General features: G+C 44.0%; 1 non-coding gene across 1 annotated transcript; it reads left to right on the top strand.

The window, feature by feature from the left end:
- The first annotated feature begins 402 nt into the window (after positions 1–402).
- On the top strand, positions 403–503 carry LOC129039801 (small nucleolar RNA U13). Its single transcript, XR_008503499.1, has one exon. It is a non-coding gene; the product is annotated as a small nucleolar RNA U13 (small nucleolar RNA).
- The last annotated feature ends 19,451 nt before the right edge of the window (positions 504–19,954 follow it).

Here is a 19,954-nt window from a genome sequence, read left to right as displayed (position 1 = left end):
GGCCTCCCAAAGTGCTGGGATTACAGTCAGCCACTGCACCGGAAATGTTTTCAACCGTGACCAATAAAGGTAAGTCACTGTTACAAGGTGACCCAATCCACACATAAAAAACTTGAAACAACAGATTGACAAAACAGCATTTATCCTCGCTATGTAAGCTGCATTTTGATCCATTTAAGCTTATTTTAGTTTTTTAAATGGTTGTAATCCACAAAATTAAAAAAAATATATTTTAATAGAGACGGGAGTTCCCAGTATGTTGCCCAAGGCTGGTCTTGAACTCCTGGACTCAAGTGATCCTCCCACCTCCACCTCCCATAATGCTGGGGTTACAGGCCTGAGCCACTGTACTCGGCTCACAAAATGTATTTAATGGCCCACAGCTTAAAGATCACTGACTTGATCCTTTTGTAAGTCATAAGTGTGATTGGGTTTTCATGCTCTTGTGTCAAATGTGTCTCCCTCAAACCTTGTTACGAAGTGGGCACACCACCCGCCTGACATGAAAAATGAAGAGAAAAAGATCACTGGCTTGAGAGACATTCATTGCTCTACACAGTCTTCTGGATGTTTGCTATGTTTTTTTTTTTGTTTATTTTGTTTTGGTTTTGACCTCTGTCGCCTAGGCTGGAGTGCAGTGGTGCGATCACTGCTCACTGCAGATTCGACCTGTTGGACTCAAGTGATACTCCCACCACAGCCTCCCGAATAGTTGGGACTACAGGTGTGCACTACCACACCAGGCTAATTATTTTGTAAAGACAAGACCTCCCTATGTTGCCCGGGCTGGTATCCAACTCCTCCTGCCTTGGCCTCACCCAGTTCAGGAATTACAGGCATGAGCCACAGTGCCTGGCCTGCCATAATTTTAGAGCTAAGGAAATAAATTGAATAGATTCCTGAAGCATTACCATCACTGCAGCCTGGCTCTGTGGCTGGATATACTACTACTCCAGGGCTTCAAGCCAGCTGCAAGTGCACTCCTTTGATTAGGATCTTTGAATTATCCGAACAAATTTCAGTTTAGGCCAGCAGGGATAACTCATACCTGTAATCTCAACACTTTAGGAGGCCTAGGCGGAGGATCTCTTGAGCCCCAAGGTTCAACACCAGTCTGGGTAACATAGTGAGACCCTGCCGGGTGTGGTGGTATAGGCTGTAGTCCCAGCTACTCAGGAGGCTGAGGTGGAAGGATCACTGAGCCAGGGAGGTTGAGGCTACAGTGAGCCAAAATGCCGAAATGGTGTCACTGCACTCCAGTCTGGGCAACACAGCAGAGACTCTGTCTCAGAAAAAAATTTTTTTTTTTTTTTCAGTTCAATCATCCATCAAACACAGTGGACACCAGGCCAGGCATGGTGTGGCTCATGCCTGTAATCCCAGCACCTTGGGAAGGTGAGGCAGGCAGATCACTTGAGGTCTGGAGCTCGTGACCAGCCTGGCCAACATGGTGAAACCCCATCTCTAATAAAAATGCAAAAAATATTGGCTGGATGCGGTGGCTCATGCCTTTAATCCCAGCACTTTGGGAGGCAGAGGTGGGTGGATCACAAGGTCAAGAGATCGAGACCATCCTGGCCAACATGGTGAAACCCCATCTCTACTAAAAATACAAAAATTAGCTGGGCGTGGTGGTATGCGCCTGCAGTCCCAGCTACCTGGGAGGCTGAGGCAGGAGAATTGCTTGAACCCAGGAGGTGGAGGTTGCAGTGAGCCGAGATCACGCCACTGCACTCCAACCTGGTGACAGAGTGAGACTCTGTCTCAAAAAAATTAATTAATTAATTAAATAATTAGCCAGGCATGGTGGTGGGTGCCTTGTAATCCCAGCTACTCGGGAGGCTGAGGCAGAAGAATTGCTTGTACCTGGGAGGCGGAAGTTGCAGTGAGCCGAGATTGCGCCACCGCATTCCAACCTAGGTGACAGAACGAGACTGTCAGAAAACAAACAAACAAACATAACAACCCACAGTGGACACCTATTTTAATGCTATTTCAATCACTGCCTCAGATTGAAAAAAGAAAGTACAAGACCTGGTCCATCCTGAGTTGAATGGGTTAACTCATATTCAATAAGTATATTAACTCTTAATGCCATCATCTCTGGAGAAATATGAATAAAGCGCTATTGGATTACCTAGGAAAAGGCCGGGCATGGTGGCTCACACCTGTAATTCCAGCACTTTGGGAGGCTGAGGTGGGCAGATCTTGAGGATCGAGACAATCCTGGCCAACGTGGTGAAACTCTGTCTCTACTAAAAATACAAAAATTACAGGTGGTTGCATGCACCTGTAGTCCCAGCTACTCAAGAGGCTGAGGCAGAAGAATTGCTTGAACCCGGGAGGCAGAGGTTGCAGTGAGCCGAGGTTGTGCCACTGCACTTCAGCCTGGCGACAGAGTGAGAGACTCCATCTCAAAAAAAAAAGGATTACCTAGGAAATAGGCCAGGCGCGGTGGCTCATGCCTGTAATCTCAGCACCTTGGGAGGCTGAGGTGGGTAGATCGCCTGAGTTCAGGAGTCCAAGACCAGCATGACCAACATGGTGAAACCCCATCTCTACTAAATACAAAAAATTAGCCAGGCATGGTGGAGAATGTGTGTAATCCCAGCTACTTGAGAAACTGAGGCAAGAGAATTGCTTGAACCGGGGAGGCAGAAGTTGGCAGTGAGCCAAGATTGCGCCATTGCACTCCAGCCTGGGAAACAAGTGAAATTCCATCTCAAAAAAAACAAAAAACAAAGATAAAAAACATTAAATAACTGATAGGCATTTAATTTCCCTTCTCTGATCTTTAATCTGAAATGGGTAGTATTAACAATCCTTAGAAAGGAATTTTGTTGGATTCAACGTGCTGAGATTTTATTAAGGATTTTTGCATCTATGTTAGTCAGAAATACTGGTCTGTACTTTCCTTGTAATGTCTTTGACTGGTTTTAGTATTAGGATAATGCTGGCCTCATAGAATCTCTTCCAGAAAGTAGAAGCAGAGGGATACTTCCTAACTCATTCTATGAGGCCAAAATTATTCTAACACTGAGAGTGAACCTTCACGTAAACTAGGAACTTTCAACAGCCAGGAAGGACATACCCATCAAAGACAATAACCATGACTCATAAACAATGGCTTCCAGGGCTTTGAAGAAACCTCACGTGCTTGTCACTGACCTGTGTTCCTGAACTAAGAAATGGGAATATGTGGGCTAAGAAATAGTTTCTCTTGATAAACAATTAACACTTATAAAAACCTCTCCTTTTCATGGTGCCTCAGACACAATCAGCTGCTTCAAGATGAAGCTGAATGTCTCCTTCCCAGTCTCTGGCTGCCAGAATCTCTTTGAAGTGGATGAGGATTGCAGATGTCATACTTTTTCTGAGAAGCTGTAGTCACAGATGTTGATGCTGATGCTCTAGGTGAAGAATAGAAGGGTTATGTGGTCGGAAGCAGTGGTGGGGACAACAGATGAGGCTTCCTCATGAAGCAGGGTATTTTGGCCCAAGACTGTGTCTGCCTGCTACTGAATAAGGGGTATTCCTCTCCTCCAAGGAGAACTGAAGAAAGAATGCACAAATCTGTTCAAGGTTGTATTGTGGATGCCAATCTGAGTATTCTCAACTCAGTTATTGTTAGAGAGAAGGCTAATCCTGAACTGCCTGATAATATACTGCCTCATCCCCCGGGACCCAGAAGAGCTAGCAGAATCCAAAAACTTCAATTTCTCTAAAAAGATGATGTCCACCAATATGTTATAAGAAAACTCCTTGTTATAACAAAGATAAGACACACAGGGCCAAAGCACCCAAGACTCACTGTCTTGTTACTCCTCATGTCCCACAACACAAACACCTGGCTTATTGCTCTGAAGAAACAACCTACTAAAAAAAATAAGGAAGAGACCACAGAATATGCTAAACTTTTGGACAAGAGAATAAAGGAAGCCAAAGAAAAACACCAGGAACAAATTGCCAAGAGACACAGACTGTCCTCTGAGAGCTTCTGAGTCCAGTCAAAAATAAGAGTTTTGGCTAGGCTCAGTGGCTCACGCCTGTAATCCCAGCACTTTGGGAGGCCAAGGCAGGCGGATCACCTGAGGTCAGGAGTTTGAGACCAGCCTGGCCAACATGGCGAAACCCCCCTCTCTACTAAAAATACAAAAAAAAAAAAAAAAAAAGAAAAAAAAATTAGCTGGGCATGGTGGTGCATGCCTATAGCTCCAGCTACGTGAGAGGCTGAGGCAGGAGAATCACTTGAACCCAGGAGGCAGAGGTTGCAGTAACCCGAGATCGCACCATCACACTCCAGGCGACAAGAACGAAACTCCATCTCAAAAAAAAAAAAGTTTTTGGGTAACAAATAAATAAGATCAAACCTCATAAAAATAAAACAAAAAAAGCAAAATAACCAATAAAGTAGAATAACTATTTACCTAGTATTAGGTATTACAGGTAATCCAGAGATGATTTAAAGTATAAGGGAAGCTCTGCATAGGTTATATGCAAATACTATGCCATTTTATGTGAAGAATTTAAGCAACCCTGGGATTAAGTATCTTTGGAGGTCCTGGGACCAATACCCCCAAAATCCCAAGAGACGACAATACTTGCTGTGAACCTAAAATTGTTCTAAAAGATAAAGTCTAAAAAGGGAATTTTATGTCTGTCAAGCTTTTCATTTTTGTTGTGTTTTTAATTGGATCAGCTATGTCCTTGAGTTTGGGCAGTGGATTAGTAAATAACTTTTTTTTTTTTTTTCTTTTTTTCTTTCCCTGTGGGCCAGGCTGGAGTGCAGTGGCGGGATCTGGGCTCAGCACAACCTCCGCCTCCCGGATTCAAGTGATCCGGATTGAAGTGATTCTCCTCCCTCAGCCTCCTGAGCTGCTGGGACCCCAGGTGCACCCCACAGCTGGCTAATTTTTGTATTTTTAGTAGAGACCGGGTTTCACTATGCCAACCAGGCTGGTCTCTAACTCCTGGCCTCAAGTGATCTGCGCCCGGCGGATTTAACATTTTGATACTGTGTTCTCACGTGGTGAGGAAAGATATCTAAAACGGTAATTCCAGGTAACACGAATATTTTTAGTTCTGTATTTTATTTATTTATATTATTATTATACTTTAAGTTTTAGGGTACATGTGCACAATGTGCAGGTTTGTTACATATGTATACATGTGCCATGTTGGTGTGCTGCACCCATTAACTCGTCATTTAGCATTAGGTATCTCTAATGCTATCCCTCCCGCCTCCCCCCACCCCACAACAGTCCCCAGTGTGTGATGTTCCCCTTCCTGTGTCCATGTGTTCTCATTGTTCAATTCCCACCTATGAGTTCTGTATTTTAAATTTTTTCACAACATAGAGCAAAATAAGTTGCTTTTTTAGACCTGTGACAGCCTAAGCCTAAGCCTTTTGCGATAAAAAGCGGTGGAATCTCTTATCCTAAATCCCAGCTTGGTTAGAAAAGCATTCACTAAGCAAGTAGAAATTGGATATGCCTGCGGGGCTTTCAAGTTCGTTCTACCACCTACTTTTGCCCACCAAAAAAAAAAAGATAAAAAGGTGGAGTTCACGCCCAATTTTGACCTGAAAGCAGAAAATTTCCACCAGCTTGCATTTTTGCCTCGGGTGTGACCTGAGGGAGTTGACCGCCAGTTCCGGAGTAGGGCAGGGACTTCTGCTCCTGGGGTACAAGCTGAATCAATCGCCCCAGGTCCTCGGTGCCATTTCCCTCCGGCAAGCCTCAACATCAGGAGGGGAGCCCTGGCCTTTCTCCTCCGCCTGCCAGGCGGTTTCTTCTGTCCGAAGCCTCTGGCTTCCTCAAAGCTCCCGGGTCTGCATTGGTACTAAGTGGCCTGCCGTCTCCACGTAGCTCCTCTGGATAGCGACGCGCCAGAGGCACCGCCCCAGGTTCCAGCTCGCGTCGCGGCTTTTCTTCGCATTTGCACCGCTGCGGGATCCCTGAGCGAGTACCCCCAATGTGGGTTTGGCGGAGCTAGGAGAAGGAACGGTCCCTCTACCCTCCGAGAACTTATTCCTCCGACTCCGCCAGGCAAGGAGCCACACTCTCCCACAAGGAGGCAGCAAACACCGCACCCTTGGCTCGGAGCAGCAGGCGCTGATTTTGGAAAATCCGCTCCTTAAGTTTTCACTTACCACCTGGACTAGAGAAGGTGGCATTATCTTATATTGGGCACTTACAACATGCCAGACTCATTTAATTCTTAGAAAACTCCTGTGAGATGGATATGGGTATCCCCATTTCACGATGAAGAAACCGAAGTCAGAGGAGCCCAGTACTTGGGAACCCAAGTGGAGGTGATGCCAAAGCTGAGCATTTTCTGTTCTGCCACTTTGCCTCTCAGGAACCCATGGGTGCAGTTCCCAGGAGGAAGGGGATTCCAGCCTCCAGCTGCCATCCCTTTTTCAAGAAAAAAGCTACCGTTACTGGCATTAGGATAGATAACTTTGGCTTTAAGATGATTTTAGAATTAACGTGTTCACTGCATACATTTGGAAAAATAAAAATATTACCCAGAGATAAATTTAGTCCTTCTGAGTTTTCTTCTAGGCAAACTTTTGAGATTCTACTATTCAATTTTGCACTCTGAATTTTCCCATTAAATTTTATAATAAACATTTCCCATGTTGTTAGACATATAATTTTTTGTTATACATTCTTCACTGTTTATCATTTGTATTTTCATTTCACTTTGGGGGAGGGGGAGGCATAAGGATTTTTTTTCTCACTAAAAGAAGTTTTAATTCCATTGTTGTCAGGCCCAGTGCGGTGGCTCACACCTGTAATCCCAGCACTTTGGGAGGCCGAGGCGGACGGATCACCTGAGATCAGGAGTTTGGCACCAGCCTGGCCAATATGGCGAAATCTCTCTACTAAAAATACAAAAATTAGCTTGGTGTGGTGCCGCATGCCTGTCGTCCCAGGTAATCAGATGGCTGAGGCACTGAGGCATGAGAATCGCTGGAACACAGGAGGCGGAAGTTGCAGGTAAGCCCAGATTGTGCTACTGCACTCCAGCATGGGCAACAGAGCAAGACCCTGTCTCAAAATAAGTAAAATAAAATTCTAATGTTGTCAGAACTATCATCGTTCCCTTATGGTGGCAGCCTTTGGAGCCATGATTTAGAAGGGTCTGTTTTTACCCTCAAATTATATAAACATTAATACAAAAAAATTAGCCGGGCATGGTGGCACGTACCTGTAGTCCCAGCTACTCAGGAGGCTGAGGCAGGAGAATCATTTGAACCCAGGAGGTGGAGGTTGCAGTGAGCCAAGACCATACCACTACACTCCAGCCTGGGAGACAGAGACTCCGTCTCAATCAATCAATCAATCAATCAATAGAATAAGTAATTATATAAACATGAATACTCACATTAATCCAGCACTGATTTTATTTTTATATTATTTTATTTTGTTTTTGAGATGGATTTTTGCTCATGTCACTCAGGCTGGAGTGCAGTGTTGCTATCTCGGCTCACTGCAACCTCCGCCTCGCATGTTCGAGCGATTCTCTTGCCTTGGCCTCCCAAGTAGCCAGGATTAAAGGCACCTGCCACCACACCCGGCTAATTTTTTTGTTGTATTTTTGGTAGAGACTGGGTTTCACCATGTTGGCCACACTGGTCTCAAACTCTTGACCAAGTTATCCACCCACCTCGGCCTCCCAAAGTGCTGGGATTACAGGTGTGAGCCACCATGCCTGGTGGTTATTTTTGCTTTCTTAATACTTCCAAAGTTTTGAATTTTGATGGACTCTGACTTACTAATTTTTAAAACCACTTTTGCTTTTTACATTCTATGTTAAACAAAAATATATATATATAAACAAAGATATTTTAAGCCATGAGCATGAAGGTTTACTTTTCTGTTTTCTGCTAAGAGTTTTGGTTTTAGCCCTTTCATTGAGCTCTGCTGTTCTTTTTTTTTTTTTTTTTTTTTTTTTTGAGATGGAGTTTTGCCCTTCACTCTTGGTCGCTCAGGCTGGAGTGCAATGGCGCGATCTCGGCTCACTGCAACCTCCGCCTCCCGGGTTCAAGTGATTCTCCTGCCTCAGCATCCTGAGTAGCTGGGATTACAGGCACCTGCCACCATGCCCGGCTAATTTTTTTGTATTTTTAATAGAGACAGGGTTTCACCACGTTGGCCATGCTGGTCCTGAACTCATGACCTCAGTTGATCCACCCACCTTGGCCTCCCAAAGTGCTGGGATTACAGGCGTGAGCCACCGCGCCCGGCTGCAGTTCTTTTTCAAGTTAATTTTTGTGTATGTCATGAGGTAAGGGTCTAAATTCATCTTCTGAGTCTTCTAGTCCATGAATGAAATAACTCTCCATTTATTTACATCTTTAATTCTTTCATCAAGGTTTTATAGTTTTCAAGTTATACACTTACTAAACTTGTAAAAGTATTTAGATTTTGTGTATATTGATTTTGTATTCTGCAACCTTACTGAACTCATTCATTCTATTTGTTTGTTTTTTTGGTGGATTCCTTAGGATTTCCTACATAGAAAAGCATGTTGTTGGCCTGGTGTGGTGGCTCATGCCTGTAATCCCAGCACTTTGGGAGGCCAAGGCAGGCAGATCACCTGAGGTTGGGAGTTCGAGAATAGCCTGATCAACATGGAGAAACCCCGTCTCTACTAAAAATACAAAATTAGCTGGGCATGGTGGCACATGCCTGTAATCCCCGCTACTCGGGCAGCTGAGGCAGAATTGCTTGAACCCGGGAGGCTGAGGTTGCAGTGAGCCAACATCGCGCCATTGCACTACAGCCTGGGCAACAAAAGCGAACTCTGTCTCAGAAAAAAAAAAAAAAAAAAGAAAAGCATGTTGTTGGTATTCTTTAGTATGCATGCCTTCTATTTCTTGCCTGATTGCACTGGCTAGAACCTCCAGTACAATGTTGAATAAAAGTGAAAGTAGGTATCTTTGCCCTCTTCCTGATCTTTCAGGGGAAGGAATTCAGTCTTTTTACCATTAAGTATCATATATAATGTTAGCGGTGGGCTTTTTGAAAAGAGCTTTTGGCCAGGCACAGTGGCTCATGCCCGTAATCCCAGCACTTTGGGAGGCCGAGGTGGGTGGATCACGAGCTCAGTAGTTCAAGACCAGCCTGGCCAACATGGTGAAACCCGTCTCCACTAAAAATACAAAAAATAAGCCAGGCATGGTGGCAGGCGCCTGTAATCCCAGCTACTCAGGAGGCTGAGGTAGGAGAATTGCTTGAACTTGAAACGTGGAGGTTGCAGTGAGCCAAGACTGCACCACTGCACTCCAGCCTAGTCAATAGAGCAAGACTCCGAAAAAAAAAAAAAAGAGAGTTTTTATTTAGGCTGGGGGAGAGACTTTGTATTCCTAGTAGTAGGTGTTGATTTTGTAAAATGCATTTGCTGCATCTCTTGAAATGTTCATGTAGTTTTTGTCCTTTATTCTATTAATATGCCATATTAATTGACTTTTGATTTAATCTAGCCTTGCATTCCTGGGATAAATCCCCTTAATCATGGTATGTAATTTTTTTTTTAATAATGCTGAATTCCATTTGTCTTTTTTGTTGTTGTTGTTTGAGACGGAGTCTCACTCTGTCGCCCAGGCTGGAGTGCAGTGGCGCAATCTCGGCTCACTGCAAGCTCCCCTCGCGGGTTCACGCCATTTTCCTGCCTCAGCCTCCCCAGTAGCTGGGACTACAGGCACCTGCCACCACACCCGGCTAATTTTTTTGTATTTTTAGTAGAGACGGGGTTTCACCGTGTTAGCCAGGATGGTCTCAATCTCCTGACCTCGTGATCTGCCTCCCTCGGCCTCCCAAAGTGCTGGGATTACAGGTGTGAGCCACCACGCCCAGCCTCCATTTGCCTTTTTTAAGACAGGTTTGAGGCTGGGTGTGGTGGCTACACCTGTAATCCCAGCACTTTGGGAGGCCGAGGGAGGCAGATCACGAGGTCAGGAGATTGAGACCATCCTGGCTAACACGGTGAAACCCCGTCTCTACTAAAAATAAAAAAATTAGCCAGGCGTGGTGGCACGTGCCTGTAATCCCAGCTACTCAGGAGGCTGAGATAGGAGAATCGCTTGAACCCGGGAGGCACAGGTTGCAGTGAGCCGAGATTGTGCCACTGCACTTCAGCCTGGGTGACAGAGCAAGACTGAATCTCAAAAAAAGACAGGTTTGTTTGTCTTGTTGTTGTTGCCTAGGCTGGGAGGCTGAGGCAGGCTGATGACTTGAGCCCAGGAGTTCAAGTGATGGAGTGCAGTGGCACAATCATGGCTCAATACCTGGAACTCCTGGGCTCAAGTGATCCTCCCACCTAGGCCTCCTAAATGGCTGAGATTACCAGCATGAGCCACCATGCCCAACCAAGTTTGCTCATTTTTTATTTAAGATTTTTGCATCTTTATTACTCAGGAATATTGGTCTGTAGTTGTTTCTTTTCTTGTGATGTCTGTGGTTATGGTATTAAGGTGATGCTGATATAATTAGTTGGGAAGTGTTCTTTCATCTTCTATTTTTTGGAAGAGTTTGAAAGATTGACATTAGTTCTCCTTTAAATACTTGGTTGGATTCATCAGTAAAGCCATCTGGGCTTAAGCTTTTGTTTGTGGGAAATGTCATTACTAATTCAATCTCTTAATGACAGGTTTATTCAGATTTTCTGTTTATTGTGAGTAGTTTATGTTTTTCTAGGAACTTATTCATTCCATCTAGGTTATCTAATTTATGTCATATAGTTGTTCTGTAGTATTACCTTATAATCCTTTTTATATCTGTAAGGTCAATAAGGTGAGTAGTAATGTCCTCCATTCATTCCTTTATTTTTTATTTTTATTATATTTATTTATTTAGACACAGGGTGTCACTCTGTTGCCTGGGCTGGAGTGCACTGTCATGATTTTGGCTCACTGCAGCCTTGACCTCCTTGGCTCAAGTGATCCTCCTGCCTCAGCCTCCGAAGTAGCTGGGATTACAGGCATGTGCCACCACACCTGGCTAATTGTTGTATTTTTTGTAGAGATGGGGTTTCATTATGTTGCCCAGGCTGGTCTTGAATTCCTGGGCTCAATGATCTGCCTGCCTCAGCCTCCCAAAGTGTGATTACAGGTGTGACCCACTGCACCAGGCTCTCACATTCATTTCTGATCTTAGTAATTTGAGTCTTTTTTCCTTGGTTATTCTATCTAAAGACTTGTCAGTTTTATCTTTTTAAAGAACCCAGTTTTGATTTTTCTTTATTTTCTACATAATTTTTACTCTAATCTTTATTACTTCCTTCTTGCACTGACTGCATTGATTTTATTTTATTCTGAGATGGAGTCTCACTCTGTTACCCAGGCTGGAGTGCGGTGGCGCAATCTCGGCTCACTGCAACCTCCGCCTCCTGGGTTGAAGTGATTCTCCTGCCTCAGCCTTCTGAGCAGCTGAGACTACAGGCATGCGCCACCACACCCAGCTATTTTTAGTAGAGATGGGGTTTCACCATATTGACCAAGCTGGTCTCAAACTCCTGACCTCAAGTGATCCACCCACCTCAGCCTCCCAAAGTGCTGAGATTACAGGTGTGAGCCACTGTGCCCGGCCCCTGCATTGATTTTAGTTTGTTCTTCCTTCCTAGTCATTTTCCCTGTTGTTAGCCCACACTAAATAAGGCTATGTCTCCTGGCTCCTGGATGATTTTGCCAACTACTTGATCAAGAAACTAGAAGCAGTTTCTACAATTCCCTTAGTGTTACCGGCCCTAAGAAATCTTTTAGGTGAACTGCTTGTATAGATGGTTTCTTCTACTTCAGATTTACAGCCAGGTGTGGTGGCTCACACATGTAATCCCAGCACTTCGGGAGGCCCAGGTGGGCAGATCCCTTGAGGCCAGGAGTTGAGACCAACCTGGCCAACAGGGGGAAACCCCATCTCGATAAAAAAATACAAAAATTAGACGTGTATGGTGGCGCATGCCTGTAGTTCCAGTTACTTGGAAGGCTGAGCCTGGGAGGTGGAGGCTGCGGTGAGCTGAGATTGTGCCACTGCACCCAAGCCTGGGTGACAGAGTCAGACTCCGTCTCAAAAAAAAAAAAAAAAAAGTTAAAAACCACTGAGCATATTGGCTCACCACACTTTGGGAGGCTGAGCCAGGAGGATTGCTTGAGGCCAGGAGTTCAAGCCTAGCCTGGGCAACATAGTGAGATCCCATCTCTATAAAAATAAAATTAAAAACTAGCAGGGCATGGTGGTGCATGCCTGTAGTCCTAGCTACAACAAACAAACATAGTAGGCTGGGCGTGGTGGCTCATGCCTATAATCCTCACACTTTGGAAGACTGGGGCAGGAGGATCACTTGAGCCCAGGAGTTTGAGACCAGTCTGGACAACATGGTGAGACCTGCTCTCTACAAAAAATTTAAAAATTAGCCAGGTGTGGCCAGGCACGGTGGCTCATGCTTGTAATCCCAGCACTTTGGGAGGCTGAGGCAGGTGGATCACGAGGTCAGGAGTTCGAGACCAGCCTGGCCAATATAGTGAAACCCCATCTCTACTGAAAATACAAAAATTAGCTGGGCATGGTGGCACGTGCCTGTAATCCCAGCTACTCGGGAGGCTGAGGCAGGAGAATCACTTGAACCCGGGAGGCGGAGGTTGTGGTGAGCTGAGATCACGCCACTACACTCCAGCCTGGGCAACAGAGTGAGACTCCATCTCAAAAAAAAAAAAAAAAAAATTAGCCAGGTGTGGTAGTGCATGCCTGTGGTCGCAGGTTACTAGGGAGGCTGAGGCGGGGGGAATCACTTGAGCCTGGGAGGTTAAGGCTGCAGTGAGCCATGATCACACCACTGCACTGCAGCCTGAGTGACAGAGCAAATCCCTATCTCAAAAATAAAACAAACCAAAAAGAAAAACAAAAACAAAAACCCAAAGTTACAATCCTTTGTTTTTTGTTTGTTTTGTTTTGTTTTTGAGACAGAGTCTCGGTATATCACCCAGGCTGGAATACAGTGGCGCAATCTCGGTTCACTGCAACCTCTGCCTCCCAGGTTCAAGTGATTCTCCAGCCTCAGCCTCCCAAGTAGCTGGGTTTACAGGCACAGTGCCACCACTCCCGGCTAATTTTTGCCTTTTTAGTAGACATGGGTTTCGCCATGTCGGCCAGGCTGGTCTTGAACTCCTGACTTCAAGTGATCTACCCACCTCAGCCTTCCAAAGTGCTAGGATTACAGGTGTGAGCCACCGCGCCCAGCCTGGTTTTTTATATTAATTGTTCCCCCACACCGGCCCACCTCTTTCCCTGGACATTCAGGCTACCAAGAAGAGTGTACTGGCCATCTTGAATTCCTCAGCCCATGCTTACCTTTAGTCCTCTGCAAAGTAGTGTCTGTTCCTGCTTTACTGGAACACTGCAGTTTTTGGCAAAGTGAGGACTAACTTTCTCAACCTTTCCTTCCCCACCTAAAACACCTTTTCTTCAACTAGCTTTCAATTTCGAGATTTGCCAACATATGGTCTTGGCCTTCAGCTCTTCCTCCAGGCTACTCTAGGTATCCAGAGTGAAGCTCTCTGGTGCCTGAAGGCATACCTCAAAGACTCAGCCTGAAATCCAAGTAGCCTGAATTCCACATCTTGTGAGTGAACTTGGGCCTATCCACCTCCCTTCTCATTCACTGCTATTTTTCTGTTTTGGAACTTACTCCATCTTCTTTTTCTTTTTCTTCTTCTTTTTTTTTTTTTTTAAACACTTTTTTGTTTTGTTTCATCTTTTTGATTTTTTCTTCTTTTTGAAATGGAGTTTCACTCTTGTTGTCCAGGCTGGAGTGCAATGGTGCAATCTTGGCCCACTGCAACCTCCACCTCCCGGGTTCAAGCAATTCTCCTGCCTCAGCCTCCGAAGGAGCTGGGATTACAGGCGCCCGCCACCACGCCTAGCTAAATTTTATAATTATTATTATTATTATTATTTTTTTTTGAGACGGAGTCTCGCTCTGTCACCCAGGCTGGAGTACTGGAGTGTAGTGGCGTGATCTCAGCTCACTGCAAGCTCCGCCTCCCGGGTTCACACCATTCTCCTGCCTCAGCCTCTCCGAGTAGCTGGGATTACAGGCGCCCGCCACCACGCCCGGCTAATTTTTTATATTTTTAGTAGAGATGGGGTTTCACCGTGGTCTCCATCTCCTGACCTCGTGATCCGCCCACCTCGGCCTCCCAACGTGCTGGGATTATAAGCGTGAGCCACCGCGCCCAGCCTATTATTATTTTTAGTAGAGATAGGGTTTAGTCGTGTTGGCCAGGCTGGTCTCGAACTCCTAACCCCAAGTGATCCACCCGCCTAGACCTCCCAAAGTGCTGGGATTACAAGCGTGAGCCACCGTGCCTGGCCTTGATTGTATTAATCAACATCCAAATGTGACTCAACTTACTTCATCTTCTCTAGCCTCTCTACCGTATAGTTTCTAATGTGTAGATAAATCACAGTCTGTTGAGACTAATCATATTTGGTGTCTAGATCTCTAAAGTCCTCTTTAAAAACAAAAAACAACTCAAAGTTTAATCTGCTTACTAAAAAGTATATAAATCATTAAGTGTGACACTCAAGAAAATTTCAAAGTAATAGTGATGTAACAACCACCCAGATCAAACTTGCTTACTTTCTGAACTTTATATAAATGGAATCCTATAGTGTCTTTTAGCTCACTCATGTTGGGAGTAGTTTATTAATTTTCAATGGTATATAACATTTCATTGTATGGATCTGCTGCAATTTATCCTTTCTTTTATAGATAGACATTTGGTCACTTCTGTTTATTTCCATGTTGAAAAACACTGCTATCAACACTCATTAGCATTGTTATTGGTGCATTTCAATAACTGCTCAGGAGGCTGAGATGAGAGAATCGCTTAAGCCCAGGAGACAGAGGTTGTAGTGAGTGGAGATTGCACCACCACACTCCAGCCTGGGCAACAGAGCGAGACCCTGTCTCAAAAAAAAAAAAAAAAAAAAAAAAAGAATTTTGGAAAACTTGTATCACCACTGTCTTGACACCTTCCCAATTATTACATTTTTCTGATGAGACTGGTGGTGGTACTAATCAATGTGATTTTTTATTATACTGTATAATGAAATGAGTCAGTATTTGGAAAATTAAGTATTTCAATAAACCAATATTTTCCTAATGACTGAGTGATGTTACAAAATCATGCACGAATAAAAAAGCCATTCAAAGTGTAAGAAGCTACCATTTGCTGAGTGTTGGTATAGTAGAAAGAATAGTGTCCACAATTATCTAAATATCTGTGTGAGGCTGGATTTTCTTCAATCAAAACAACATATTGCAACAGATTTAATTTGGAATAGGATATGAGGCTGGGCATGGTGCTGATGCCTGTAATCCCAGCACTTTCGGAGTTGGAAGTGGGCAGACTGCTTGAGCTCAGAGCTCTGGAGTTTAAGACCAGGTTGGGCAACATAGCAAAACCCTGTCTCAATTTTTAAAAACCATTAAAAAACAAAAAAAGATATGAGAAACCAGCTGTTGTCTATTAGGCCAGACATTAAACAGATTTACAAACATGTAAAATAAGGCCACTTTTCTTTCTTTTTTTTTTTTTTTTTTGAGATAGAGTCTTGCTCTGTTGCCCAGAGTGGAGTGCAGTGGCACAATCTCGACTCACTGCAACCTCCACCTCCTGGGTTCAAGCGATTCTCCTGCCTCAGCCTCCTAAGTAACTGGGATTACAGGTGCACACTACCATGCCCGGCTAATTTTGTATTTTTAGTAGAGACTAGGTTTCACCATGTTGGCCAGGTTGGTCTCAAACTTCTGACCTCAAGTGATCCACCCACCTTGGCCTCCAAAGTGCTGGGATTACAGGCGTGAGCCACCATGCCCGGCCAGGCCACTGAATTTGTTTTGAGAAACAAATTATTTTTCAGGCCAGGCGTGGTGGCTCACACCTATAATCCTAGCACTTTGGGAGGCTGAGGCAGGAGGATTGCTTGAGCCCAGGAGTTTGAGACCAGCCTGGACAACATGGTGAAACCCTGTCTCTACAAAAACATAAAAATTAGCCGGACGTGGTAGCGCATGCCTGTAATCCCAGCTACTCAGTAGGCTGAGGCAGGATAATTGCTTGAACCCGGGAGGTAGAGGTTGCAGTGAGCTGAGATCATGCCACTGCACTCCAGCCTGGGTGACAGAGACCCTGTCTCAAAAAATAATAATCATAATCATAATCATTTTTCATTAAAAGGTTATCCATGTTAACATGAGTTATAGTCATTGAATTAGGTTTCCCAAAGTTTGAATTTCTAATATAGTAAATATCAGTATCTATACCTTACAAAACAAAAGCTCTTTAGGGTACTCAATAATTTTTTTTTCTTCTGGAGACAGGATCTGGCTCTGTTGCCCAGGCTGGCTGGAGTGCAGTGGTGAAATCTCGGCCCACTGCAAACTCCACCTCCTGGGCTCAAGCAATTCCCCTACCTCAGCCTCCCAAATAGCTGGGACCACAGGCACATGTCACCACGCTCGGCTAATTTTTGGATTTTTTAGTAGAGATGGGGTTTCATCATGTTGGCCAGGCTGGTCTTGAACTCCTGACCTCAAGGGATCCACTTGCCTTGGCCACCCAAAGTGCTGGGATTACAGGCCTGAGCTACTGCGTCCTGCTGGTACTCAATATATATATAGATTTTTTTTTTGAGTTGGAGTTTCATTCTGTCACCTCGGCCGGAGTACAGTGGTATGATCAGGCATGAGCCACCATGCCCGGCCTCAATGATTTTTAAGAGCAGGGGGACCCAAACATTTGGGAACTGCTGGCTTAGATGATCTTAGAGTTTGTAGCTGGGCCTGGTGGCTCAGGCCCATAATCCCAGCATTTTGGGAGGCTGAGGTGGGTGGATTGCTCGAGCTCAGGAGTTCAAGACCAGCCTGGCCAACATGGAGAAACCCCATCTTTACAATAAAATACAAAAACATTAGCTGGGCATGGTTGTACGCACCTGTCATCCCAGCTACTCTAGAGGCTGAGGTGGGAGGATCGCTTGAGTCCTGGAAGTGGAGGTTGTAGTGAGCCAAGACCCACTCCAGTCTGGGTGTCAGAGTGAGATACTATCTCAAAAAAAAAAAAAAAAAAATGAAGAAGAATTTGTAACAATAATATATGCAGGCTGGAGCCTTTGGCATAAATTAAATAGGGTTACTTGGTGAAAACTCAGGTTTTTAACTTAAAAGCTGCCTGGTACAGCTATAGGTTATAGGTGCGGTGGTGGCTCACACCCATAATCCTAGCACTTCAGGAAGGCCAAGGTAGAAGGCTCGGTTGCGGCCAAGAGTTCAAGACCAACCTTGGCAACATAGCAAGAACTCGTTTCTACAAAACATAATTTTAAAAAATATTAGCTAGGTGTGGTTGCACTCACCTGTAGTTCCAGCTCCTCAGGAGACTGAGGCAGGAGAATTGCTTGAGTCCAGACGGTCAAGGCTACAGTGAGCTGTGATTATGCCACTGCACTCCCGTCTAGGTGCCAGAGTAAGACTCTGTCAATGAATGAATGAATCAATACAAGTAAATATAAATAAATACATAAAAATATTGCTGGCTTTTTATAGTATGCTGTTCAAAACCAAACCCAACAAACTCACTTACATGAGTTAATTTTGAGGCCACAAATACCTGTCACATCTTGGGTGATATCAGAGAAACATTTGAGTAGAGAGGCAGTTGCATAGCACAGTTCACTCATAAAGTAGAAATGGTATATTCACAAGAACTTGAGAACGTTGGAGGTGTGGTGACTCTATTGCATGCATGAGCAGGTTGTTTATCTACTCCTGAGGCAGATAATAAAGCCCTCCCAGAAACTACTCACCCTTATTGCTTTGTGAGCAGAGCCCTATAGTTCTCTCTCAGCTGAAGCAAAACATGCTGCCTACATTTAAAAGGGGTCTTGAGGTTTTGGCTCCAGTTTCTGTCTCATCTTTACAGTTTTCACAGGATTATATTTTCAGCAAATAGAACAGCTCTAGAAACTTCCTTGGATGTGCCTTTAAAGTTTACACCAAGGCTGGCTTAAGATTGTAGTCAGTTTCTCTCTCCCATGATAATGAAACCACATATGTCTGGCTAATTGTGTTAACTGGCAATGGCAGAATGAAAGAACATAGAATTCTAATGGTAAAACACAATTATATAAGGATGTAGCCAAAGAACCATGGGGCATCTCACCAACAATAAATTTTTTTACAATTTTAGGGAAGAGAGAAATAAACTCTAAATAAAACCATGGGCTGGGTGCAGTGGCTCACGCCTGTAATCTCAGCACTTTGGGAGGCCAAAGCGGGTGGATCACCTGAGGTCAGGAGTTCGAGACCAGGCTGGCCAACATGGTGAAACCTCTTCTCTACTAAAAATATAAAAATTAGCCAGGCATGGTGGCAGGCACCAGTAATCCCAGCTACTTGGGAGGCTGAGGCAGGAGAATCACTTGAACCTGGGAGGTGGAGGTTGCGGTGAGCCGAGATCACGCCACTGCACTCCAGCCTGGGTGACAGAGTGAGACTCCGTCTCAAAAAAACAAACAAATGAACACCACAAAAATCAGCCAGGCTTGATGGTGGGCGCCTGTAATCCCAGCTACTCTGGAGGCTGAGGCAGGAGAATTGCTTGAACTCGGGAGGTGGAGGTTGCAGTAAGCTGAGATCTTGCCATTCCACTCCAGCCTGAGCAACAGACACCGTCTCGAATAAATAAATAAATAAATAAATAAATAAATAAATAAAATCATGTTTCTCTGGGCTGTATGTATAAGGATCAACATCAGATCTTGACAGTGAAGTGAACCCAGGGTCCTTAATTGAGATAGATGTGGAATGTTGTATTCAAAAACCCCTTGTCCGAAACAGCTGCGACTGAATTGTCAATTAAGGCTGTTTCTTTGTATCAAAGTGACTTAGAAAAACAAATGAAAAAAGAAAAACAAAATTAAAAAATAAATAAAGTGACTTAGATCCTCCAGGCAAAAATGGATGTTTCATTGTTACTGATAAATAAATTTAAATAGTACATTTTCTGATAGTCTGTAATTTTAGAGAATAATGTTTCTCACTGAGTAAGAACATAATAGTCATTCAAAAATGGGAGATCGGCTGGGTGCGGTGGCTCACACCTGTAATCACAACACTTTTGGAGGCTGAGGTGGGTGGACTACTTGAGGTCAGGAGTTCGAGACCAGCCTGGCCAACATGGTAAAACCCCGTCTTTACAAAAATTCACCTGGCCGTGGTGGCGGGTGCCTGTAATCCCAGCTACTCGGGAGGCTGAGGCAGGAGAATCACTTGAACCTGGGAGGCAGAGGTTGCAGTGAGCAGAGATCGTGCCACTGCACTCCAGCCTAGGCAACAGAGCGAGACTCCATCTTAAAAAAAAAAAAAAAAAAAAAAAAAAAAGCGAGCTCATTATGACAATTTACAGCTGCAGCATGTCTTTGGGAGAAACTTAATTTTGCAGCTGGTTTTATCTGTGTCTGTCTCAACCTGGTATAAATGATGGCAGATTTCTCTCTGTGTCTGTCTCAACCTGGTATAAATGATGGCAGATTTCTCTTTTCTCTCACGGATATAGTTATATAATATAAAACTTAATTTTATATAAATATATACTATATATAATATATATAACATATATATTATATGTAATATATATAATATAATATATATTACATATAATATATATAATATAATATATATTACATATAATATATATAAGCATATATATGTTATATATATTATATATAAGCATATATATGTTATATATATTATATATAAGCATATATATGTTTTATATATAAGGAAAAAAGAGAGAGTCCAGGCTGGAGTGCAATGGTGCCATCATAGCTCATTGCAGCCTCTGACTCCTCGACTAAAGGGATCCTCCTGCCTGCAGCTCCCA

This window comes from Pongo pygmaeus, chromosome 5 (genome assembly GCF_028885625.2).
Source record: "Pongo pygmaeus isolate AG05252 chromosome 5, NHGRI_mPonPyg2-v2.0_pri, whole genome shotgun sequence".
Taxonomy (NCBI): Eukaryota; Metazoa; Chordata; class Mammalia; order Primates; family Hominidae; genus Pongo; species Pongo pygmaeus.
Note: the sequence above shows the minus strand (reverse complement) of the source record. Positions and strands in the feature narration are given on the sequence as shown.